At 40.7% G+C, this 27,490-nt stretch overlaps 1 long non-coding RNA gene across 2 annotated transcripts in view; it reads left to right on the top strand.

Annotated features, from left to right (window-relative positions):
• LOC139747622 (uncharacterized) overlaps positions 1-27,490 on the top strand; it is a 212,106-nt gene that overhangs the window by 67,117 nt on the left and 117,499 nt on the right. For both annotated transcript variants that reach the window (XR_011712424.1, XR_011712423.1), the window contains exon 2: positions 17,162-17,346. This is a non-coding gene — a long non-coding RNA (uncharacterized lncRNA). The remainder of the gene's footprint in view (positions 1-17,161; positions 17,347-27,490) is intronic.

Here is a 27,490-nt window from a genome sequence, read left to right on the forward strand (position 1 = left end):
GCTTGCAAGGGTGAAGTGGGTTATATGATGTGACGAGACATAGATGTTCCAGGTGATGTAGTTTGATGTAATATGGGCATCAGGAGGGCTATGTAAAGTTTCTTGTGGACATATTGTGTTACGTAGCGTTACCTGCGCTAAGTAGAGAGTTAAGGGACGTGTGACATTTCCTGTAGCATGGGTGTAGTGGGGGTGTGTGATATTTCCTGTGACACGAGTGTAATGGAGGGGTGTGTGACATTTCCCGTGACATGGGTGTAGTGAAGGGATGTGTGATGTGTGACATTTACCGTGACACGGGTGGGGAAGGGGACGGGTTATGATTCCAGTGACATAAGTCTCCAGTACGATAATAAAATATAGAATAAAATCCGTGTTGAACTCCTGTAAAAGTCAATTGGAGTGAGGATTATTGCAGGGGTAACGGTGAGGAGTCTGGGTCGGGTGGATTGATGGGGGATTGTTCGGAGGTTGTTGGAGGTTGTTAGCGGTGGTTGGACGGATGTTGAAGGTTGATTGAGGCTGATGGAGAGATGTTGGAGGTTGTTAGTGAGTTGGAGGAAAGTTAGAGGTTGCTTGAGGCTGAGGAAGATTTGTTGGAAGATGTTAGTAGGTTGACTGAGCTGATGGAGAGTTGTTGGAGAGTGTTGGCGATAGCTGGAGGAATGTTGGAACTTGATTAAGGCTGACGGTTGATGTAGGGTTATTGAAAGGAGCTGAGTGGCTGCAAGACACTTGTTGATTGCTGAACACCTGGGATGAAGTACTGATTCTCAGACGAATCATTAAAGGTTGTGATAATTGATGACTGGAACAATGAATCCTCTGGACAGATGATCGATAATTATACACTGAATTTAGATTTAGGTGGAAGAAAGACGAATATTCTCACTGGGGATTTAAGATATGACGGAGCTGGTCTACCTGGAGGGGGTGAGGTAGGTGGTGGCAGGAAGGGGTGGATTTCGTAGGAAGGAAGGGAGGCGGAGGGCAGCAGGGGTGATGCTGGGAAGAAGGAAGGGAGATGCTTCCACCCTCTGCGCTCCCAAACGTTTTGCGTTTTGACGGACACCTGAAGAAGCCATTTCTGGCCGCCTGAACCACACTATATAAGCTGGTTCAAGTAATCAGCCTCTAGTTTCCTTTCAGTTTGCATCGTTATCCATTTTCTCACTAAATTCAGTGTAACTTTAGATGATATCAATTTTGCAGGACTTTGGTGTCCATATCTGTTCTTGCCGACGTTACAAAACAGATATCGAGGTGCTTCTCGACCTTCCCCTGTGATGTAATGCAGGATTTTCATACCAGGAAACAGATATAATGGTGCAGCTCCACTGCGCTTAATACCTTAGTGAAGGAACTTGATTTATATCGTTGAAGTGAAGGCGTTTGACCACCAAGGTCTTGTCTTCTTTCGTGTTGTCAAACAGGTTGAACTGCTCCCAAAGCAACAAGACTCAAAGATAGAGCAGCTAGGAAAGCAGTGACTTATATGATCAGGAACCTTCAGAAACGAGCGACGGTAATATCCCATACAAGGGAAAAGTTGAGGATTCACAAAGCTAAAGAGAACATCTGCTGATTTGTAACCAAAGAACTAGAGAACTTCATTAGGGTGATAAGGAAAATATATCACTTTATAAGAAGGGAATTAGGGTATACTGTCGGTGATGATAGCTTTGCCAGTAAAAACAATGAGAGTTAGGAATAAAAAGTTGTAATGAGAAAATGGTAGAGAAATGACACAGAAGAAAGAGAAAATACAATGCCTCAGAGGAAGAAAGCGAGGGGGATCTCGGGACAGAATGAGACAATAAAAACGTATAAAACCAGAAACTTGAGAAAGTAACACAGTCTAGCCAGCAGGAGAGGGAAGATTAAGCAAGACACAAATACCCACTGGTGGAAATTTCGTGAGCGGGTGTGGGTCCCGAGAAGGAGGTACTCAACATTGTTTTTGCCGCGGAAGAGAAATAAGAACAGACTTGGCTCCTCCTTCGGCGGGATGTCGAGGTGCTTGTCCCACACGATGTCACATGAGATAACAACGAGGGAACACGGCATAAAAAAAGGTCATGTGGAGTCAACTACACAAACATGCACCCGGGAAATGGGAGTCCCTCTCAAATATTCAGACCCCCCGAGTTTCACGTGATTTTTTCAGGCCACGGGAGCACGTTTCCTAATGGTTTGCTTGGCGTAGCCACCCGCACTTTCAGCTAGGGCTCCTGCCATGTCCAGATACACTAGCGAGTACAGAATCTGGACACGTATGAAGACTATAAGGCTTCCAGAGATAAGACATGAAAAAATGATATTTCTTTTGAACATATGTCACCTGTCTGCATTCAGAATTATTGACCTGTGCTGCATTTTTTCATTTTTGCTTTTGGAAGAGGGTGCCGGTGAGCCAGGGCTTACAGCAATACAGCTCAAGAAATCTTAGTCGGTACGTGTCTTCGTAATCAAAAGGTTATCAAACTGAAAAGATGAAATAGTTACAATATGCAAAACATTACTTACCTACATGCAAAGCAGTGCTCACTGGAGGCCTAGATGCTACCTTCGGAGGAAGAATTAGAGGATGAATATCATTTGTATGAAAAGTCTTACGAGTGAAAAAACTAAACTCTCTAGAAGTGCGCAACATCCTTAAATAGAAAGGTGCAAACACGCTTTCTTGACGCGCGCAAAATTCACACGGAAAAAAGCCTTTGAAAATGACGATGGTGAAAACTGTGTAATACTGACTTGAGCAGCAGGTGGCACGTCGCCTCCCTGTAAATTATTTCGTGTTCTTGGCGATAACATCGTCTTCGGACACGACAAACAAGCGCTCATATTTCCCAAGGAGGAGGAAGGTGTAAACAGAAGTACTAACGCTCAGGAAATACCAGCTAGAAACAACCCGTGAATATATATATATATATATATATATATATATATATATATATATATATATATATATATATATATATATATATATATATATAACAGAACCTCTCACAGTTGTATGCATACAGTTAACTACTTACATTCATTACTAATATGATCATTAACTGCATCTTCACGATATCTATACAGTCTGTAACTAGAGAAACCGTCGGTAAGGACTAGAAATCAATCTATTGATATGCTTCACCTACCGATACTTTAAGTTTCTAATTTTTGAATTCATAGACGTCTCCTAACCACAACAGATCTGTTACAGTTACCCAGTAAACTGTCATTAAACTTTCCACTTTGGAGAAAATTAGAGCAAGGATACCTTGGAGACTGTCCATAGAATCGTCAGAGGTGATAGAAATGTACATAGAATTCTCTCATCCAACATAAAGATGGATTGTATATCAGGTTTAATGATAATGGCTTCATCATATATATTCCTGAATTGTCATTAGGGAGTTACGAACATAGTGACGAACACAGAAAAACTATAAACAGTGGTTAGTTGGAGGTACAGGTCATGACAAACATTACAGATGTGCCGTATAGTTCCTCCTGGATGGTTGTTAATCAATACTAATCATACATAACTTGAACCATAGGGCCACCACTTGCAATCATTAACAGACTACCTCAGTTATCATCATTGATAATCAATAACAACTTTTGTACAGCCATGTGAACACAAACATTCAAAAGACCATCTACAACCACAATTACTGCTCTGCATTTACTAGGCAACTTCACACAACCGCAAGTGATGACTGTCATTAACTATAACACAACCATACTTTTGTAGCCTGTCATGCGACACATACTCACGAACTTATAACCACATAATGAGACCATAATCCTAACCACTTAAGAAGACGATTCACAACCATTAAACCTGCTCCTTCATATCTACAAAATACGACCAAACATAGCCACATAACACGGACACTCATAATCATATAGCATTACTATCTATAACCATATAGCATGACCACTCATAACTATATACATGACTATCTATAACTGTATAATGCGACCGCTTAGAAGCACAAATCATAACGAATCACAACCATATAAAGCGACCAATCATAACCGTATTGCACGAACGCTTGTAACCACATAAGACCACTCACAACCACAACTTCTCAGAGCACCACACCTGTGACTGTTAACAACCATTTCACAATCATATCTGCCCTAACTACTCCTGGCTGCCTCCCCTCTCGTTACCCCCTCTCAATCACCAATTAGAGACGAGAGATATAACAAACAGGCCCCCTACACTGGCTTGGTCTCTCTGTCTCTCTGTGTGTCTCGCTCTCTCTCTCTCTACCTCTCTCACAGAACAAAACCTTCGACTATCAAATTTCCATTCTGGTTCCCGGGTTCATTTCTTTTTGCTTTCATCAAATATTGTTTCCTATTTTATCTAGCATCCACCCCTTTTGTTTTATATTTCTCTATATTATTTTTCTTATTTTACGTTTAATGGAAAAGGGGGGAGAGTCGAACTCTGAATTGTTACTCTCATGTTTTTCAAAGTGTGATGGATACAGGGGGGGCTCTCCGCATGTGTTTTTCAAAGCAAAATGGTGCCTGTTTTGCGTATATTGAAATATCTACCCGTCCTTCTATTGATCCTTCATGCTAAATGAGACGCATGGGCCCAAGGACGAACGGACTGACGCATGGGGGGATGATGCATATGAACAGACGCATGGACGGATGTTGCATATGGACTGACGCATGGATTGGTGATCTAAAATCGAGGCCATGTTTGGGTTATCTGTACTTACCTGCACTAGGTCGGGTGTGTGTATGTGCGCGCATGCGCCGCACTTGCAAGTTGGAACATCTTCAGTGAGGATTTATCATCGTCAACACAGGGAAAAGAGCACAGAGTCACTGGGAGCCTTATTGCCCACCTTACCGTGCTTCTGCGTGGAGTGCAGCCTCGGAGGTGCAGGAGTGCTATAAATGGAATACTCGAGTAATTAGATACTAAAGCATACAGTAATTTAAGCCTCATAATTCATCTAAGATAATGAATAATGCCAAAATATAATCTTTCATCATACACCAACTTGTGAAGGACGATACAAACATAATTGGTGGAAGGAAGAACAAAAAGAATTCACCAAAGAACAGAGGAACAGAACTGGGTTACGGTGGACAATGCTGGACGAGACCATTACCAACACATCCACTCTGATGCTGTCCTCTGATGCGATCATTAGGTAGAGCTAAACACATCTCATTTCCACATTACAGGAGAAAAGAAATGATGGAAATACCATTTGGCATATTCTTTAATCTACCATAAAGGTCAATCTTGACCGGTCAACATATGATTAATGACACTAACTATTATCTCGCTAGCAGTCGCTGTGTAAGTTGTGGTCAGCCATAGAGACAGGCATAGTTGTAGGGTCTGGTATTCTACGCAGCGCAGCCTCGAAGGATTGTCATGAGGAGAGCTCCGCTGCGCAGCTCTCGTGCGCACAGCTATCGAGATCAACCTGCCAGAGTCCTGATCTGGGGGCGACCATGACGGCCGGGGGAGCCATCTGGCGGCCTAAAGCAACATCATGTAACAACCCGTCGGGAGTCGTGTGAGGGAGAGATTATTCGTAGTGTCCTTTCTTGGTAAATGATGTCATAACCAAGATATATGAGCTTTCTTCTCCCAGATCAGATCAGCAGGTACATATGTATATATATATATATATACGTTGCCTCCACTTTCCTTTCATCCTTTTGGACGCAATGCTGTTTTCTTTTCTTGCGCTTCACCATACAAATATTATTTCAAACAACTAAGAAAAAAAAGTCTCCATCCTACTGTTGAGAAGACTGGCTGTGTCTACAGTTGGTCGTCTTCACGTGGGCTTGATGATGAATCCAGGTTGTTTATTCCAATATTATATTTAGTTCCATTATTTTCCTAAGATTACTTTTATAATAAGTGTTCACTAATCTATCCATAAAGTAAATGTCTAAGACAATAAAACGTCTGACTGATTTCGTTCCTACAATGGAAGTATTTCTCTTTCCTTCCCACAATAATTTATCAAAATGTTTACGCTCTGATGAAGAAAAATTAATAGATATTATCTTAATACATCCATAATAAGGTTTATGCACTGTTGTAATTCATATTCATATAAACACAGCACGATAAAGATACAAGTTGTCTGATGATTACAGAAAGTGTTATCATGCAGACGGCTATACCAGTGTAATGCCCAGACGTCGAATTTCTGTAGCACGTGTGAGAAGTGTATCAAGGTTACCTCACATCAGCTCTTTAGCGAGTGGTAGTTATGAGTTCGCTTATAACCTCGATGCTCATAATACTAAAAGCTGGTAGCATGGAGATGATACTCAAAAATCTTATTTTTTCCCTTTTTTTCTAATTTCTTCCTCTGGTAATTATTGTAGATGAAATCCTTCATGTACATCCCTGCGCCAACGAGGTGTCATCGACCTCTGGTGATATTTAGCGAGTAAGGTTTTATACCTGAATGATTGCATTATCTAGATGTCTCATCTTAACCTCAAAGGCTGGTCATATTTACGGTATTTTGTCAAAATAGATCTGTCCATTTATCCCATCATATCCAACTCCATTCTGGTTCAGACGGGATGGAGGAAGTGCACACAGCCATTCACGTTTTTGTGGGAGGAATTAATTTTGCAGGACGGAGGTTTCTAGTCCCACAGGCAGCAAAGTACAGAGATGCCAAGTTCCTCTGGAGTAGATTTTCTACCCTTAAGCTCATCACTGGCGATATCTCTAAGTCACTCTGTTAAGCTTGATGCCAGGCGATGTCTAGCGATCAATCAGAACTGGAGATATTTAGGAATGAAATTCCTCGTCTGGCTCGCTGGTTATACCTGGTAGAGTTATAGATGGTAGATAAGTAAAGATAGACCATTAAGAACGCTTTTTTGAACAGCTATTTGTATCTGGAGACAAACAGGTCTGTCTTCAATTCGTGAGAAGATCCTTTCGATTTACATTCGAGTTTCTGTTTCTATTTTTAACCAGATCAGTAGAATGTTCTTATCACTTCATGAAAACGACCCACTCATGAAGTTTCCCACCTCCTCACATATAGTACCAGTATCTTATAAAAATACATATTGCTTGGATATGTCTTTCTTTCCATCAACCATCCTTTGTCAGGGATTTTCATGGAGATGGATTTCCTAACTTAAAAGACTGACTCGTTTGCAGGTTTACCAAGGCTGAAGCGAATATTCAGTTTCCTCTCGGATATTTGACTGATGGCTGTCTGATGAGACAGAATATTGACTGAGTATTTACTCTTTTTAGTCGGTCCATGTCGCTGGTCGGCTGGACCAACACTTCCTACATCAGAGAACTGATTTTCTCCATCCAATGCAGTTGTTCCTCTTTCCTGGGCGGGTTCTGTATGTCACGTTTATTCTTCGATGATAAATTGTTCTTTGAAAGTTTCCTTTTTATGTGTCCTTTAAAAACTAGTCTCGATGACTCCTTGCCTGCGTGACTGGAGCGTCAGTACAAGAAAAGAGTAACTGACCGAGTTCAATGATCACTTTGATGGAGGCGAGGAAGTCTTCAGGTGCAGAAGAAGGAAGAAAAAAACACGAGCAAACTTATAGTAATATCAAAATAGAAAGAAAATGAAAAGATTTGAACACGAGGGACAAGAAAGTAGATGACGGTGGAAAATGCAAGCAAAAACAGGAGGTAAGAAGAAGACAAGGGATAAGATAGTAAGAATGAAAGAAGGAAGCTGTGATAGGAATACAGTCTATGATGATCCAAGTGTTCAGAATATCGAAAAATAATCTGTAAGAACGATACTGAGGCACTGCACGAACTCAGTATTCTTAAGTATTCTCCAAGCAAAGTATTCAACTGATATCGTTCAAACCTTGATGCTCTCTTCGTTAGAGATGTAGAAATCTCATAGACACACACACACACACACACACACACACACACACACACACACACACACACACACATGTATGGTATACAGTAAACTGAAACAATGGTATACAAGAGTCGACGAGCTGTTAGTAAGGGAATGTGAAGCGACCGGGGTAAACCATGGAAAGGTCTGTGGGGCCTAGTTGTTGATAAGGAGCTGTGGTTTCGGTGCATTACACATGACAGATAAAGACTGAATGTGACCAGATGCGTTCTTTCTTCGTCTGTTCTGGACGCTATTATTGGCGTTGCCGGAGTCTGCTTTCATTAAGTCGCAGTGCAAGTGAAAAGTTATCTTTAGCGAGGACGTATCATAGTAAGGAAAGGTTCTTCATAGAATTTCTCACCCAAAGGTATTCCACACTTCCCTGCGACGTGGACTATCACTGCCTTGTGCTGCAGGAGCCTCGGGAAAGATATCCTGTGTAACGCGAGGACGATCTTTATCTTTACTGGTAAAAACCATGTCGAAAAATATCGCAATCAAGCACCACATATTCCTACGTACTTTTCGTCATGTATAAACGTATTTCTACAGATTGTTTAAGAATCTAGAGACGTACTACCCTCTCTTACCTCACCGGATGATATCATACTGCATTAAAGACACCATAGATGATATTTGCAATAACTAATTAAAGATATTCAATGTCAATGAAAAAAATATGTGAGTGTTGCTTGGTGGTGCAGATGTCCTGTTGATCCACTGGACCTAAACCAATAGTGGATAATTAATTTGGGGTGAGAATCATTTCCAAACAACAGTGATCGACACCCTAAAGGTGTCTGACCGGCCGCCTCTCTCGACTTGATGTGTCTCCTGTGTCACCACTGCGATCAGGGACACAGGGAGCCCTCGTCAGGACCTGTGGATCAGGGACACAGGGAGCCCTCGTCAGGACCTGTGGATCAGGGACACAGGGAGCCCTCGTCAGGACCTGTGGATCAGGGACACAGGGAGCCCTTGTCAGGACCTGTGGATCAGGGACACAGGGAGCCCTCGTCAGGACCTATGGATCAGGGACACAGGGAGACCTCGTCAGGACCTGTGGATCAGGGACAAGGGGAGCCATCGCCAGGGCCTATGGGTCAGGGACAAGGGGAGCCCTAATACTAATACTAATACCAATAATGTTTGCGGATTAACTGTGTATGAGAGGGAACTGCAGAGACAGCCAAATGAAGATTTTTGTCCTTATTTGGATCAGATTTTGGTGCCTTACGCCACCTCAGAGACGGGAGATGGCGAAATGACAGTGATAATGAAATGGATGATAACACAAACAGCAGTAATGATGATTACAATGACGCTGATAATGATATCAAGCGGCAATGTTAGTGATGACCAGTGGTAATGATAACGATTAAGATAATAATATTTACAATATTCATCACTGTTGTTTTCCCTCTCACAGTTCACTGCGTGGAGTCTGGTATTTATCTGAGCTGCTAAATGTAAGCGATTATTCAGAGATGATTAACTTAACACAGTTGAGCATATTCAGCTAAAAGAGCTGAGCTTATCAGTATATAAAAGTTATGTTAACCGGTTATCATCAGGTTCAATGTTTGCTATAAAAATGGAATTGAATATAATTAAGGAAAGAAACTGGTTTCAACTCCTAATAGTCAGTTCATCATCGTCTTCATCATCATCATCATCATCATCATCATCATCATCATCATTGTCATCATCATCGTCATCATCATCATCATCATTTTCTTCTTCTTCTTCCGTCTCTCTTTGACGGTATAGCACTTCTCTATACAACGTCCAGCTGCTAGCAACACTGCCGGCCCCACGACGCAGGATGCTGCTGAATTCGACCTGTCAGGTTGTGGCGGGAAGCTCTCCATGTAATGATCATCATCGCAACTATCATTATCATTATTGTCAATACTGTTTATCAATACTATTATTATTATCATTACTATTATCATTATCATCACTATTATTATCATTATACATAATTATCAGAAAAATCATTATTATAACCTATATATCATCAATGATATTATTATTACATTGTTATTGTTATAATCATTACTATTATCTAGAAAATGATGATACTCATCATTATAATACATGAAAATGATCACAGATATATAACAATAATAATAGTAATAGCAATAATAATGATAATAGAATGTTCAACATAGAGGATCCGATGAGAGGCTGGTTCAAGAACAGAGCAACCCGTAATGTTGATCATAGTCAGTGAGGAGGAAAACAGGCTGGCCGTGGAAACCTTACGGTCTTGGTTCATTCCGGTGGTACACTGACCAGTCAGGCGGCGGAGCGGTCCACACTGACCACCGGGACGGACCGACTTTGTTACGGACCGAGCTTGGAATGAATAGATAGGTACAAAGGAATGCAAACAGAGACAGACCACTGGGTCCTTTCGAGGCTGTTTATGGTCGTGGAAGACATGATATACAAAGAAACTTGTTTGCTTATTGTAAACTCAGTTCATCAGTTTGTCTACGTCAGTTTGCAGTTGTAAACGTTCACTTTCTGTTACAGTTTATTTCTCATCTGAGATTCGTCTGCGAAGTTTGATATCTTACAGAGCAGACTGTTATCAACTAATCAGTATGTATGAGAAAGAGTACAGGTCTCAGGACTGATCCTGTGACACACCACTTGTTACATCTAACTACTCTCAGGCTTGACCATTAATCACGATTTTCTTTTATGGTTGAGCAATCAATATTTTATTCACCGAAGTACAACTCCATTTATACCATGTGACTTTCCTTCAGCTCATAATCTTTGATATTCTGATTACACGCTATGTTTTGCTTCACTTTCATCAGACATGCTGGCTACATTATAAAAGAAATTAAGTATATTTGTCAGACGTAAATGATTTCGAAATAGATAAGGAGATAGATAAAGGGCCAGAAATATGAATAGACCAACATAAAGATATATAAGCAGATAGATAGATAGATAGATAGATAGAATCTCGTTGGAATCTCAGTGAGTTCCAGCATCCTTCATATGGTGTGAGATTATCAAAAATTCAAATCATAAGTAAGATCACATTGTATTACCTACATCCGTATGTTCTGATATCGCTAAGATTACCGTAAATATTTCAGTCTGTCATTATTCGATTTGGTTCTTATTCTATTCGTGTCTCTTTGATGATTGACCGAATCTTTGTAATCGATGGACTTTGGTTTATCATCCTTCGATGTGTTAAGTGATGGAATGGACTTTATCATGCAATTATCAAGTTATCATCTTGATATCCAATTATCAAGTTATCATCTTGATATCTAATTATCAAGATGATAGATATATCAATATCCAATTACCAAAACAGTCGGATATATATACATAGAATATATGTGTCACAAATATATCCTTGCGAATCAGCTAGTTTGAAGCATAATAGTCTTAAAAAGGTAAAGACAGACCTTGTGCCAGCTCTTCTTTGTTAAATATTGGGGTGTAAAAGTGATACATGTTGTATAATATATACGTTCATGTAACCGATCTCTTTATAACAAAGATTATGTTGCCATAAAAAGGAATATGTTATATAGCCACAAAAATTGTAGAGTGATTATACATAGCTGACAGCAACTGGTTTAGAAAAATACACATTTATGAAAATTATAATTTGGATATTGCTATGTGCTATGTATAATAATGTACATTAATAGTCATTTGGTTTTTATGAGGGATGAGTTTAACGTAAATTTCATCAGTGGGTTGATACAGACCCGCTTGTGGTTCACTGTTGGCATTGCTGGTAACCACTGTGTTGTGGGTGTGGTAGTGTTGACAGAGATGGCTGTCATTGCTGTTGAGTGTTGGTAGTGTTGATAACCACCATACTCCAGGAGTGGTAGTGTTGCTGGAGGTGTTTCTCATTCTGGTCTGATACGTCTAGGTTGTGTTGGCAGTGTTGCTAGTTGTCCCCAGCTTTGTCTTGGAACTAACGAGTCAGCTCAGTTGCTGGGGCAGTCTGCAGCTCCATGATTACGTACTCTGTATGGCTGATGATAGGGACTAATCTCCCCAGAGTTTAGCTGGGATATTGACCTTGTTCGCTGCCTCGAAGTGGGGAAGTGATCCTTGCACCTCAGTGTCAGGCTGTTGGTAGAGACCCTTTCCTTCAGTGTCTGGCTGGTAGTAGTGACTTTTGTTCTCATTTTTTTTTCTAATGTTAGCTGAGACGGTAAGAGCAACAGAGGCCACAGCCAAGGCCGGAGTTCGGTACCCGTGTTATCGACCAAAACCCTGAAGGTGGATGAACAGCTGAGTTGGCTATGGACTGACTGCCGCAACCAGAATTCGAAGCTATGCCTCTGTTTTCACCTATTGCGTTATGAAAAGTTACGAGTTATTCAGGCGCCTCTTTTCTGTTTCCTTTTTTCCATTTCTGTTATTTCTATAATCTTCTCGATGATGTATTTCTCCTTCCGTCATCTGAAAACTCATAAAAGGTAAAGGATTATCATTTCCATATTCTACATTAACACCTATGTATCGGACAGAGCCAGGATCACCTGGACTGCTTAGTCATTCTTTCCTCGTAGAGACGTGAGAGACTTGCTAGTTGTAGGTAAGGATGGTTGAGGGACGCGCTCATCCTAACAGTAACTAGAGAAGATAAAAGAATCTGTTCTATTTTATGCGATAGATAGGAGATTCATCGCTTATAGCAGAGCAAAATGAAAAGACGTCTTTGCTTTACATGATATAGATAACTGAGCCAATCTTTATCGGTGAATAGGGCAGACAAACGCCTTTTCTTAGAGGAGATACAGAAGAAACAGCCTTTTCATCATATGATGGAGGAAAATATAATCTTTCCTTTAGGACAAAAGGGGTAGAAAGCTCACCATGGGAGCGGCGTCCCCTTTTTGTAAGCCCTGCGTATCATGGGAGTTGGCCAGGGAGGGGTACTTCACCCCTCGTCACTCTCGTCATATCTGTGTACGAACAACAGAATGTTTTTGTTCTTTATATGTTTTGTGCCACATGTGTGGCTCTTCATCTGCGGTCCTAAGACGAGTCTGATCTTCCTCTCTGAGCCAAAATTGTGTTCATCTTCTAGAATGTCAAGTAATGATGTGGTCCTCCTTCTGTTAAACAAAAGAACATTAGTCTTTCCCTCTAAGGTTAAGGGAAAAAATGTCTGATCCTTCTATGGACCAGAGAAGGTATGGATTTATTCACCATGGAGTAGAAAAAATAGGATACTCTTTCTATAGACCAGAAGAAGCGTTATTCCTCGTTTTTTGTGAGAGTTAAGGTAGAGAATACTCAGTCCTGTAAACCAGAGGAATGGGCCTCCTTCCTTGCAACAGGGAAAGAGCAGTGTTCTCTGTGTGGTCCAGAAAGGAGTGTGTTCTCTTGCTCTACGGACGAAGGAAGGAAGATTCGAGCTTTCCGTGAACGGTAGATGGCACAGTCTTCGTTCTGTGCGCCAGGAGAAGCATGATACCCTCCGTATGGTCCATGATAAAGAAATTGGGCTCTTCGGTCTAGAGACAAAGCAATAATGTCCAATTCGTTAGTGAATCATAGAAAGTGTGGTCCTCTTTCTATGGACCAGGAAGGTAGGGCCTCTCCCCTCTGCCTCTCCATGAACAACCATGGCCTCTCCCTCCCTACCCCCTCATGGCCCTAGCGAGATAGGTTCCATCATTTCCATCTCCATGAGCTATGAAAGGACCGGTGCAGAGCTCCCCCCGTGTGGATCAGAGATCAGAGTGTTCACCTCGCTCTCTGGCTATTGACAGCTGAGGCTCCCCACCTCCCCTCCCTTCCTATGAACAGGGGTGCCACTGCACTCTCTCTCTCTCCCCTCCCTAAGGGTGAGCTAGGGGCTCGGGTGGACCGGAGAGGAGTAAAGGGGAAGGGGGATTAGGGGGTAGTGGTACAGACAGACTGGACCAGAAGGTGTGGATGAGGGTGGAAGGATTAGTGGAGTAGTATGGGATTGTGGACCAGGAGGAAAGGAAATGGACCAAGTAAAAGATGAATTTGAGAAGTAGTGGTGTACCAGAATAACGGACCAGGCCTAGGGAAGGCAACAGTCGAGGTGGACCAGAGGGGGTTCTTGAGCCGCTGGGGGGGTGGGGGGTACCAAAGAATGAATGGACCAAGGCTGAATGCTTGTCAGTGTTGAAGGAAGTGGAAGATGAAATGGACCGGAACATCAGTGGTCGACGAACTCTGAGGGACGGAGGGTGGACCGAAGACGGTACTATATAAGAGATGGACCGTGTACGAACCAGATGGACAGGTACCTCCACAGATGAACCACGGGTGAAGTTCGACCCATATAAATCTCGGAAAAAAGTTTCGACTTCAGATGAACCATAGGAGAAGATTCGACCTAAGGTAAACCACGGGAAAAAAGGAACAGTCTGAAATGAATCGTGGATGAACCAGGTCTGGAGCAGCCCGTCAGAGTTCACCGCTCATGCCTCCTCAATAATAATTACATACCCAGTTATAGTGCTCGTGATTTCCAAGGTACACGGCTATCCTTTTTGACAAACTCTCTGTAACGATGACAGTAAATGGATTATGCAAGTTTTTTTCCCGTTCGTTCGTGTAATACATTAGTTTAATTTCTATATTAAACCTTTTAAATAATTTTGATATTCCGGCGCAAGAAAAATTTTGAGTTTTGATGGAGCGCCTAAACTGCAACACTGATTTAAGTGAACTTTATATGTTTGAATCTTATTTATTTTCGTAGTGGACGGCTCTGGTGGAAAATGTAGTATTTATCTATCTGTCTGATTGACCCTTTATCTGTTCATCTAATCATGTCTATCTACATATCTACCCAGACAGGTATGCGTATCTTTATAATTATCATACAGTTCTAGGACACCTTTCATGGAGCTCCTACAGCCTCGGGGAAGTACTCCACACATGGCTAAGGAACAAAGGGAAAATCTCAAGCAAGAGTTTCCTGTACGAGACTTTGATGCTGACGATGGTGATTCTTCGCTCTTAGAGTAACCATTTTCAGTTGGGGTCTGGTGACCCACACGTATGGTTGTATACCCATCAGGACCCCATTTGATTGGTTCCTGCAGCTTCAAGGCTGCGCAACAATCAGTAGCATGGCACTGATGGATTCTTCACGAGTGAGAAGTCTCTCGACGAGTCTTTCCTCTTTTCGTTCTTTGACATTGTTACATATATATATATATATATATATATATATATATATATATATATATTGTTACATATATATATACATATATATATATATATATATATATATATATATATATATATATATATATATATATATATATATATATATATATATATATATATATATATATATATATATATATATATATATATATATATATACATAAATATATTCAAATCGTTAGACCAATTATCATTATGTATTATCATATCTACAGTTAAGCATTTAACTGCATAGGCCATCAGGGTAATACCACGAAATAGGCTTTCATGTCATATAGTCTAATGAATTAAAGTTTGATGAACATTGCCACTGGTGCTGTGAGGTGGTCAAGTGCTTCTATTTTCTTTTCCTTCTTAATTGCCTGATTTGTATAGCATGAGTTCTTCGCTGGTCTGTGATCATTTTCAGTTCTCATAGAGTGATGTGATAATCGATAACAAAATCTGGAAGTTAAGATAAGCAAGATAATCAAGTCATTATTTATTATTTTATTTATTTTTTCATAAGGGAGTTGCACAAACTCTTTGATTTTAATTTCAGCTGAATTCCATCGTAATCAACACTGGATCATCCATACGTAATCGAAAGGCAGCAATTAATACTAAAATGATCATAAGAGTTAATCATTAATCACCGAGGATACTGTGCTACTGGATAAGTACCAACTACCAGCCTAGTTCCACCTGCTTCAGTCAGTATAATCTACAAGTGATGTCTCTCCTCAGTCGATAACCAAATATGTAAGTGAAACGTGGCAAGACGCGACCTAAGACTTTTCGCCCGGTTACGAGTGCGTTTTCCTTGGTCACAAAATTTATCATTGAGTAACTACACTACTTTTGCAAATTTTTTTCATCTGTTCATTGGTTTACTTTATTCATACTAATGGAATGATCTGAGAATTATCTAGCCCATTAACTTAGCCATCTAACAGCAATGGGAAAATGGTCTGCGCTACGGGCGGTGAATATTGTTTAACATCAATCTAGTGAGGCAGATATTGCCTTAACTGAAAACTGATATCCACTTGTTATCATCATATATATCATGATGATACGTTATCATGATATCTTATCATTGCCTTGATAACGAGGATATGCTTTACTGCAGTTGATAATCTTGCTCTTAGGAAAGTCTGGAGAATTTCCTCTGGTAAAACACAGCGCTCTTCATGTAATCTTTTTCTATTAGCTTTTGATCAAGAGAAGAATTCTTGTGTTATTCGATATGAAAAGATTTAATATTTGTCGATTCTATTAGTTTTCCTCAGGCTGTGTGTAGCCATTTGTTTGTATGTAAGGTCACCTACAAGGTTTGCATGCACACACACACACACACACACACACACACACACACACACACACATATATATATATATATATATATATATATATATATATATATATATATATATATATATATATATATATATATATATATATATATATAAAATCTGCCACCGGACTCTACCTGTATGTGGTTACAAAGTAAGGCTGTATCATTAACTATTCACTAAGGGAATTACTGTCTACACCAAAAACTTTTCGCTACAAAGGAATCCTTCATTTCCCTGCTGCTGGAAGATGTGCAGCGTTGGGTCTGCGGAAACTCCTGGAAGAAGAACCCTGGAGTAACACCAAGACCATTCTGATAAATGGCCTGGAATAATGATGATAATGATGATAATAATAGCAATGATGATAATGATGATGATAATAGTAATAATAATAATGATAATAATAATAATTATGATAATGATTATTATTATTGCAACAATGATGATATTAATCATGGCAATAATGATAATGATCATAGTAATGATGATGATAATATAATAATGATAATAATAATTATTATAATAATAACAATGATAATAATAATAATAATAATAATAATGATAATAATAATAATAATAATAATGATAATAATAATAATGGTATTAATGATAATACTGATAATAGTAACGTTAATACAGCCACGCACACAGATGTAAAATTCGTCTTCATGTCATTATTTCTGTCTTCAGGACCACGACTGGTCAGCTCGGCTGACGGAAGAAGCCCATCCATGATGGCTGCTCAGGTGGTGGGATGAGGAGCTCACGTGACGCAGGTGGCTAGTGGCCAGGTGGGATGAGGAGCTCACGTGACGCAGGTGGCTAGTGGCCAGGTGGGATGAGGAGCTCACGTGACGCAGGTGGCTGAGGTCCAGGTTAGTGTCTTATGTGATGATTTGATATGAACAGGACTAATATCTGCGGTGAATGAATAATGACTGAACTAGGATAAAGACTATTAACGCAGGTGATCATGCTAGAAGAACCACAACATTTTATGGATGTGTTTCAGGAAACTGTGTTGTATAGTGATGTTGCTGGAGCTGGTGCAAGCGCTAGTTGGACCTGTCTGATGATGGTTTTAGCACTGTTGCCTTAGTCATTTCTGACTCTCGGTGTCAATGAAGAGTGGGTGCTATTTTAACTACCGCTAGTGAGGACATAAGTGCTAGTAGCAGAGGTTGTGCTAGCGTTAGTGCAACACTAATAACGACAGACGAAGGGATTTCTCTCGAAATCATTAAAACTAGAAAATAGGAAACATTGAGACAATGTTATCACTTCAAAGCCAATCTAACCTCTGCTGGAGGCTGATGGTGACGTAGAGTGTTAGAGAAGATGGTTCAAACTTTGACCTGGTCCTGATCATATCCAGCTATCATACCCATGGATCGTACCTTCCTACGACAGGTGTATGATCGTTATTGTTACTATCATCATCATTATCATTAAATTATCATCATTATTGTCATCAATATCATTATTACCCAAGATAATCGTTTCTGTTCGTGTTATCATTATCATTATCATAGTCAACATATTTCTTAGTTGCAAGAGAAAAATGCTTTGTCAAGATGATTTTCAAAACCAATTTGTTCCATCAATTATCACATACAGTGCAAATTACATTTGACATCTGCAATGATTATAATTATGTCAGAGAGGGGTGATGAATAATGTAATTGATTTGATGAATCAGCTGACTGTAGTTAATGAGTCTGACATCAGCCTGTAAATGATGAGTCTGAATCATTCTTTGGTTGATGAATGATGTCATAATGTGGATAATGACTTCAGACGTCGAGGCTTAGATGACGTTCCTCTCCCTTGTAGTAACAGTTTGGATGAAGTCTCTTCTGATGTCACATTTTTAAGGACGATTTCTGAAGTCAAACATTGCGCGACGACGCCCCTGACATCACCGTGGATAACTCTGACATCATCCTCATACATTCGCAAGGTATTTAGGACATGAGTTTATTACGATAATGTCGGAGGGAGAATTTATGTGAGCGATAACTATTTAATTTTTCGAGGCCATGCTGTATTTGTTTGCTGGATGAGGTCGGTGGATGTTAGTGTATATAAAGTACACACCCGATTTTCATTTGTTCTCTGTTGTCGTGGGCAAAGTGTTCATTATAATCAATCAACAGCCGCCCATTATTTGATTTAGCCCGAAATTAAAATTTTGATGTGGCTGCTCTGTATATTTTTTTGCTCCTAAAGTTCATGCTTATTATTCTAATGGGAATCATGTTCGAGGGGACTTTTGTGTTATACAGTGTTATACATTGTTATACAATGTTATACAATGTTATACAATGCTCAAACGTTTTGAATAAGTATTCATCATATTGGCACTGCATCAGGAAATTACACAATTAATGATATCATATATCAATTTGTATTATATTAAGTACAGTATCTACGAATTAAAAAACTAATGAGTCTGGAGTTTGTAATGACTGATAGATATTGATGATAAAGTACGAATGATATGAGTATCATTGCAATCCTGACCATACGACCAGCGAACCTCAAGATAACCAGGCTATAGGATATCAGACTAGCGGGTCTACAGCACTAAAACTACCTTGTTTGATACATATCACAGGCTGTGGCCAGTCACATGGCCTCTGAAGAGACAGAGGTGTGTTGAACCTATTTCAGTGACTTTGATTTTCCTAGGAATACTAAATTTCCCAAATTAAACTTATAGTAATCATTAGTCAATCCTAATGATTAGAGTTCGTCCTAATCTCTCATGAAGGCTTGCTCGTGACTCCCAAATTTGAGTAACTAAATTACCACTTACGTTTTCCTGAAAATTCCTCGAGTATCATTAACACGACATTAAACTAAGCCGGAAATTATTCTGAGTCATAGTCAGACCTTCCTTAATCACGTTCCGAATCGCCCCTTAATTACTGATATTATCTGTTAAAACATCACGCCAAATTACTCTTACGCCACATCTGAATCACTTCTACGTCATTCTTTAAATTACGCCCCTTAATTATTCACACAGTATCCCTTAGATAATTCATACAGCACCATTACGCCTCAAGTTGTTCCTTCATCATTATCTAAGTCATTACTACATCATCACCTGTAATTACTCTTACAATAGTCCTTTAATCACTCCTACATTATCCTTTAAATTACGCCTACATCGCTGCCCGAATTACCGCTACATCAACCAGTAAACTACTTCCACATCGCTCACTAGATTAACACGTTTGATTATCCACAAATGACTGTCTGTTTATCAGTAATCACCCTGGGAAGACAGGGCAGGCAGGTGTGTGGAGGATCGGGGTGTCGGCTGCTGCTGGCCCAGCAGGTCCTGCAGACAAGGCTGGCGGAGGTGGGTCCTACCACCACCACCACCACACTAGCGGTGCCACTAATTCCACAGCAACGATGTAGAGGAACCTCCTGAAGATGACCTGGAGGAAGCAGAGAGTGATGGAGGGAAAGGTGGGACGAGATTTTTCCTCTCATCATCTAATTCTCCCTCTCAGCTCAGCATCCTCCAACATCTTATCATGAAATGCTCCATCCTTCCCCTTATTGAACCCCTTCTTTTCCTTATAAATGCTCCTTCTTCCCCTTATGAATGCAATCCTTTCCCTTGCATTGGCTACTCTTTAGCCTTTCAACATTCCCTAATAATCTTTCAACCTTTCCTTTACAATACTTTCTTTCCCTTTAATCACTTCAACCTATAACTTTTCTTTTCCTGCTATATTTTCCTTTCTTATCTTCAGTCCTTCATCACACTCTTCATATATTATGTTTTCCCTGATGATATTCTTCCTGCCTCACAGTTCCACACCTCATCATGCTTCCCGCCTCACACTCCCACTCACCCTCATATCTCCCTTCCTCCTGCAGATTGTTCCCTTAGGAAGGAGGTCTTCTCTTCATCAGGACATTCTCATGTCTTATTTTCTTCGCCTTTCCTCCACATCTCTGCTTCTCTATCTTCCTCTCCCGTAGGTCCCCTGTTCGCCTCTCTCCGCCATCACCTCACCATCCACGTTCCTCACTCGAGTTTGCGACATAACACCACCACGATATCGTCGACACAAGAACTGCAGAAGAAACCAACGCCTGCCACAGTCGGCCGCGCGAACCATCCAGCTCCTCGCGAGAACCAACCCCCCAGAAAACACACACACACACACACACACACACACACACACACACACACACACACACACACACACACACACACAGACACACACACACACACACACACACACACACACACACACCACATATCAAAGCCTTTAAGGACCGTGTAGACTTAATATATAGACGAGTGATTTATATACTAAAGAAACACATTTATAAATTCCTGCCTTAATATAAATCATAAAATATCCTAGTTGTGCAAACACTATGATGTATTAGATAGCTCGGCACATATAAGATTATATAGATAGCTTGCTACACAATACGAACTGAAAAGGAAATCCCAAATGATATTCACTCCTTACAAAGTTTTGATACTGCTCGGCAATGCATAATTCGGTCATTCGATAGACAAAATACTCATAACTATTCAAGCTTACAATGCACGCAAATATTCCAACCTCAGAAGATTTAAATAACTGACATTTGAATACTTTTTTCCCTGTCTGTCGTTTGGCTGGGTATTTACACTCACGCTGATACAGCTCTGAATTTTTTCGTATATATACGACGAGTCTTCGCTTAATCAGATTTCCCTGCAAACTTTTATTATATATATATATATATATATATATATATATATATATATATATATATATATATATATATATATATATATATATATATATAGTTATATATAGTTAGATCAGTTATGTTTCTCTCACACTCTTACTTTGGTCGCTGTGAGATCCTTCATTTTCTTAGCACGAAGATCATGGTAACAGCTGTTGTAGTAATTGTGTTACAGGACGTCAAGTGACACACATACCTAAAACACAGTGACGGATGCTGACACCTTATAACACTGGAAATAGGAAATAAAGATTCTGGCTTTAAACTCTAAATGAAAACCTGAGAATGAAATAAGTAAAAACAGGTTCATCTTACCTCATATTCTGCCTTCCTGTGGACGAGAGAGAGAGAGAGAGAGAGAGAGAGAGAGAGAGAGAGAGAGAGAGAGAGAGAGAGAGAGAGAGAGAGAGAGAGAGAGAGAGAGAGAGAGAGAGAGAGAGAGAGAGAGTTAAGCAACAGAAACTTCGACCAGCAAAAATAGGCACAGCCGAGGCTTCCAGTTGTACACACACACACACACACACACACACACACACACACACACACACCACACACAAACGTACGCGCGCGAGCGATGCGAAAGTTAACTAACAGAAAATTAGCTGCTGGAATCTGTATGGGTGAGAAACTTGGGGATCAATAATGCACTTCACATGTCGCAAAAGCTTCATCTTATGAGAAATTTTAGAATCAAACGTAACTACCTGGACAAGAGAGTGTTCATCTAACTATACATGATACATACTAGAAAATGCTACTCGTGTCTGCTCACTGCACAGACAGGAGGAGGCCAACATAGATGGCATGAAGAAAGTTGAGTCACAGTGAGAGGTCAGACGTTATGAATTTGTTGATCATGAAGGAGTGAAGATAAGAGCGTGATTTTATCGCAACTTTCAATGTTTTGGAACAGTATATTGACGTCATCAGGGAGGTGTTCTTCGAAAAGTGACGAGATGCATCATTCACAGACCATGAGAGGAAACCTATATGAAACTCGTAGGAAAAGATGTTAAGAATAAGTGTTATCATAGTAGTAACGTAGTTGATGACTGAAATAGGTTGAGTAATGAGGTTGTAAATATTGATTATAGGAGAGCTAAAGATTTGGGGGCCACACGAATGTTAAACGACCCATATTGAGCCAGCAGACAATTACAAGTTGGTAATTATGCAGAAATACATGTACTCACACACACACACACAAACACGTCTGTATAAAACCACATATGCATATAGATGAGTGGATAAATAGATTCCATTAGTAGAATAGTGTAGGTATAATGAATATATATATATAGATAGATAGATAGATAGATAGATAGATATGCCCGTGTTTAATATATGTATGCATGTATGTGTTCAGGTTTAAGTGTGTGTGTATATGTCCGTGTATAAGTTCGTGTTTCTATACATATACACTCCTTTAATATCCATTTGCATTATTTACTTCACCGTTGAAAAGATACCTCCACGTGATATGACGTCACAGATTCTGGCAGCACGAGGAGCTCTCCCATTGGTTTGGACGCGGCCGCTCGCGTGACGTCACGACACCACAATGTAAACAATGGAGTCAAGGCTACCGAGGCTGCAGCGCTTTTGTCCTCAAGTGTGATACTGACTACACCAGCGTCAGCTGATGCGTAGCGTTCGTAAATGCTTTAATTGTTTACCATCTGCATACTGGCTCACGTGATATGGCTTTAATTGGCTAAATGTGTTTTTGTTATTGTTTACGTTCATTATAATGATTGGGAGTATTGAACATTTGGTTGATTGATGTTGATAGGCCAGAAAGCTTGATGAATATACAAATGCAAACCTAGAAAAAGAATCGAATAACTTTTTAAGTTTGTCTTTTTCACGTGAAAGCTGTCAGGTACTGCTGTAAGAATGTATGAGTTATTCATGTAAGGCATCATGCATAACTGAATCAACTCTTAATAAAGGTAATTTTCTTTTAATGCCTACATGAATGTGCAGCCTTATTATGTGTATTATTTGCTTTTAATGTCACCATAAACCCCAGAGTATAGTTTGCCTTCATTTGTTTTTCTTGCCTTTGCTTGTTCACCTCTTCCGTGTGTCTTCCATCCATGATTTATATCTCGTATCTGCATGTCTATCATTCCTTCTCCTGTAACTATCATTTCTCTCCCGGTAATGATTTGATGTCTATTTTTCATTTCTACTTCTTTCTTATTGTCATCTGTTATGCACATTAACCATCATTCAGCATAATTTATCACTCAAGCTTCATATTGGTTCTCTCTCTCTCTCTCTCTCTCTCTCTCTCTCTCTCTCTCTCTCTCTCTCTCTCTCTCTCTCTCTCTCTCTCTCTCTCTCTCTCATCTATCTTTCATCATCATTATCTGTTCCTCTCGTATTTACTGATACAGAGGCGGGGCGTGGGGAGCCGCGTGTCCTCTGTGGGGGTGTGTGTGGGGGGGCGGAGCTCAGCATCAAAGGTTAATGATATGTTGGAGGCGTTCGTGTGTGTGCGTGTGTGTGTGTGTGTGTGTGTGTGTTTGTGTGTGTGTGTGTGTGTGTGTGTGTGTGTGTGTGTGTGTGTGTGTGTCTGTGTGTGTGTGTGTGTGTGTGTGTGTGTGTGTGTGTGTGTCGTGGTGGAGGCGAGAGTGACCGGGCCTTGGTGTAAGCTGGTGACCAGAAGGCCATAGCCAAACAACGCCATAAATAACGGCAGAATGACCAAAAATGCGGAAAAAAGCATCAACCAACCATCCACAATGTAAAAAAAAAAAAAAAACACTGAATATATTTCGTTTTTAAAACTAGTCGTTCCTCCATTACATTTATGTGCAAAATTCGCGTCACCAGATATCCACCCTTGTGTGATTGGATTTCTCTTAATTAAACAGCAGTTTCAAAACAATTTGCATCAATACAGTGGGGGCAAAAATCTGCTAGCCTGTGGATATCCCCCTGTATATGAATATAGAACATTGCGAATAATTGTTTATTGCATTTATTGCCCCGCTCACCATGCACGAGTCCCCCTCCCCTCACATGCACTTAACGACATGAATGCAGTGCAGCCAATACATACAATGCAAACTGGGGCGAACGGTGGGGGGAACGCGCGCCGGGAGCTGGGGAGGCAAGCTGGGGAGGCATGGGAGGTGGTGGTGCGCGCCGGGAGCTGGGGGAGGCAAGCTGGGGAGGCCCGGGAGGGGGTGGTACTCGCCGGGAGCTGGGGAGGCATGCTGGGGAGGCCTGGGGACTCAGGAGGAGGAGGAGGAGGTAATGGTGATGGTGGAAGCTGGGGAGACAGAGAGCAAGGGGAGATAAAGATGGGGAGGAGGCGAGGGTCAGAGGCGGGCAGTGGTGACCGTAGCTGGGAACGTAGAGAGATGGAAAAGCAAAAAGGTCATTGGAAAATATGTATGACCATGTTACAAAACAAATTCGAGAGTTGGGATAACTGGAGGATGGAGAGGGGGAGGGCGGACGAGGGGATAAACTGAAGCCAGGATAAAAAAAAAAAGAGTAAAAAATGCCACAGGGGAAATAAATATGCGACATAATATAATTCTATGCAAGCGCCGAGGGAGCGTGCTCATGCGTACGTGTGTGCGTTCGACTGCTGGGCACATGCGGAGAGAGGGCGCTGGCTATGCGGATACTGGCAAACAGGCCTTTGGACATGCACATAGGGGCCGGCCCTATGGACAAACGGACATGCATGGACGAGTAAAGGGGACCTGCTATGCGGGCATCCTGACATTTGCGCCGTAAGGTGTATGGGCACAGTCTGGCCACCCACCCACAACCTCCGCACACCCTGTGTAGACCTGCCATTCGGACATCGTCCTCCTGAACACACTCAAATCTGGAAAGGTATTCCAGACATTCGACAAAAGAGAAAGAGAAAGAAAGAAAGAAAAAAAAGGAGTGGACACGTAGCTGGAGTCAGCCATGCGACCATTCGGACATGGATGGACATGCGGTGTGGTGGGGGGGTAGGGGTGGGACAGGAGGGGGGTCTGGTCATGCGTACACAGCGACATAGACAGGTGAACAATAGTTCTGATTGTAATATCGGGGGCCCTCGCTGTTGAATTCACTCGATACAAACTAGTAGCACGCGGTTATAGCCCGATAGAAGCAAGGGCTCCATGCAACAATTGGACACATATACCAGACGTATATGTGTCGAACGCTACCATACACTCATATAGCTGCGGGAAAAACAAAAAACAATGCGGGGAATAAAAAAAGGAATAGTCAAGCTAAGCGTGAATAGTACAAAGCAAGCTAAACCTTAGGAACAACGCATCTAAAAGCTAAATTGATCAATGGAGTAATCCTTGATCAATGCAGCTGAAGAGTATTAGTTCATTCATGATGGACTCTGATGGGGTCATGCACTCAGTGCGATGTTGATGTTCCAACGCTGATGTTTGGCTGTTTATATCTTGATGTTTATGCGTTGATACTGATGTTTGGGTCTTAATGTATGGTAATTGATGTCTAGATAATGATAATTAATTATATGTTTGTGGGTATTTATGTCTGGACAATGAGGTGTAGATGCCAACATTAATGAGATGATGCTCGGGTGTTGATGTGAGGTCAAAATTTAAATTTGAGTGAGTGGGAGTTGATGTCCGGGCTGTCGGTGTTCGGGCGTAGAGGAGCGGGAGTTGATGGTCAAGCGTTAGTCTGACCGTATTGTTCTCTGGGCGTTAATTTTGAGGCGCTTATGTGTAGATGTTGATAAAATGTTGGCAACCGAGTGTCGATCTTTGAGTTCCAGTATATAGCCTATATACGGATGCTTTGGAACTGGTCATAGGAAGCAGGATATACATATATTGAAGAAATATCAGTACGAGGAAATATTCTTGCAACCGAAGCCAGTGTGTGTGTGTGTGTGTGTGTGTGTGTGTGTGTGTGTGTGTGTGGTTGTGTGTGTGTGTGTGTGTGTGTGTGGTTGTGTGTGTGTGTGTGTGTGTGTGTGTGTGTGTGTGTGGTCATACACGATCTTCTTTCCTGAGTTGCAATGTTAGAGAGCTAATGTTTACACAGCTTTTTAATTTGGTGATTCTGTCTAATTGTTGATATTTAACTGATGATGCATGGACACTGATGATACATGGGCACTGATGATACATGGGCACTGATGATACATGGGCACTGATGATACATGGGCACTGATGATACATGGGCGCTGATGATACATGGGCGCTGATGTTGGGGTGAAAATGTTTAGGCATTGGTCTTTTAATCATTATGTGTGGATGTTCTTGGGTAATGATGTTTTGGCGTGTTGTGCTAATGTTGCTATATGGGTGTTGATACTTGTATCTGACATATTGTGTTGATATCTTGGTGATGATATCTGTGTGTGTGGATGTCCTGATCTTATGTTATTGTGATGATGTCTAGATATCGATGATGAAACTGATGATGTTTCATTATAAATATTAGGAATGTTGATGTGATGTTTATGTGTACATGCTGGTGTTTAAGGACCACATTGTTTTGATGATAAGTTTGCATTTTTTTTTTATATATGTTCGATTATTATCACTTCATATAAACAACGACACCCTCGGCTTCATGTTACTGTTAAAGTTGTGTTAATTTATTGAGGATATTCGAATGTTAAAGTATAAGTTTTACTACAAGTACAAATGATTCCTCTGACCATACCTAACTGTACATTCAACCTCTTTACTACCTGGTTCAGTGAGAACTGGTCCCATCATCTACTTAACGACAGTCGGTGATTATCGGTGATCATTACCGGTGCTGAACAGTACCATCAATGACACGACACTAACTTTACCTCTGACCATCAATACATGCCACTCAGTACCATCAATACATGCCACTCAGTACCTTTGACAATCAGGATATTTGACCATGTGCACCTCACGGTACAGGAGGAGATAGAACTACTGTCTAGCTGTATCATTGGTATCATTCAGAACGGTTTAACTACCTCATAAACCCGCACCACCAGCAACCATCAACAGACTGTAGTACATGTGTGTGTCAGTGATCCCTGGTCATCAGGGTTTTCAATGACTGACATTTTTCGTTATGTTTAACATTTATTGTGAGTATTGTCTGTATCTGTGATCATCTGTAACCATGGTTACCATTCACCACGGGTACCTGTTACATGAATACTTGTCACTCGTGATACCTGCTAACCTGAATACCTGTTATCATGGATATATGTTACTCGGGTAGCTGTAACAATCGTTGTCT

The sequence above is a fragment of the Panulirus ornatus genome, chromosome 69, assembly GCF_036320965.1.
Source record: "Panulirus ornatus isolate Po-2019 chromosome 69, ASM3632096v1, whole genome shotgun sequence".
Taxonomy (NCBI): Eukaryota; Metazoa; Arthropoda; class Malacostraca; order Decapoda; family Palinuridae; genus Panulirus; species Panulirus ornatus.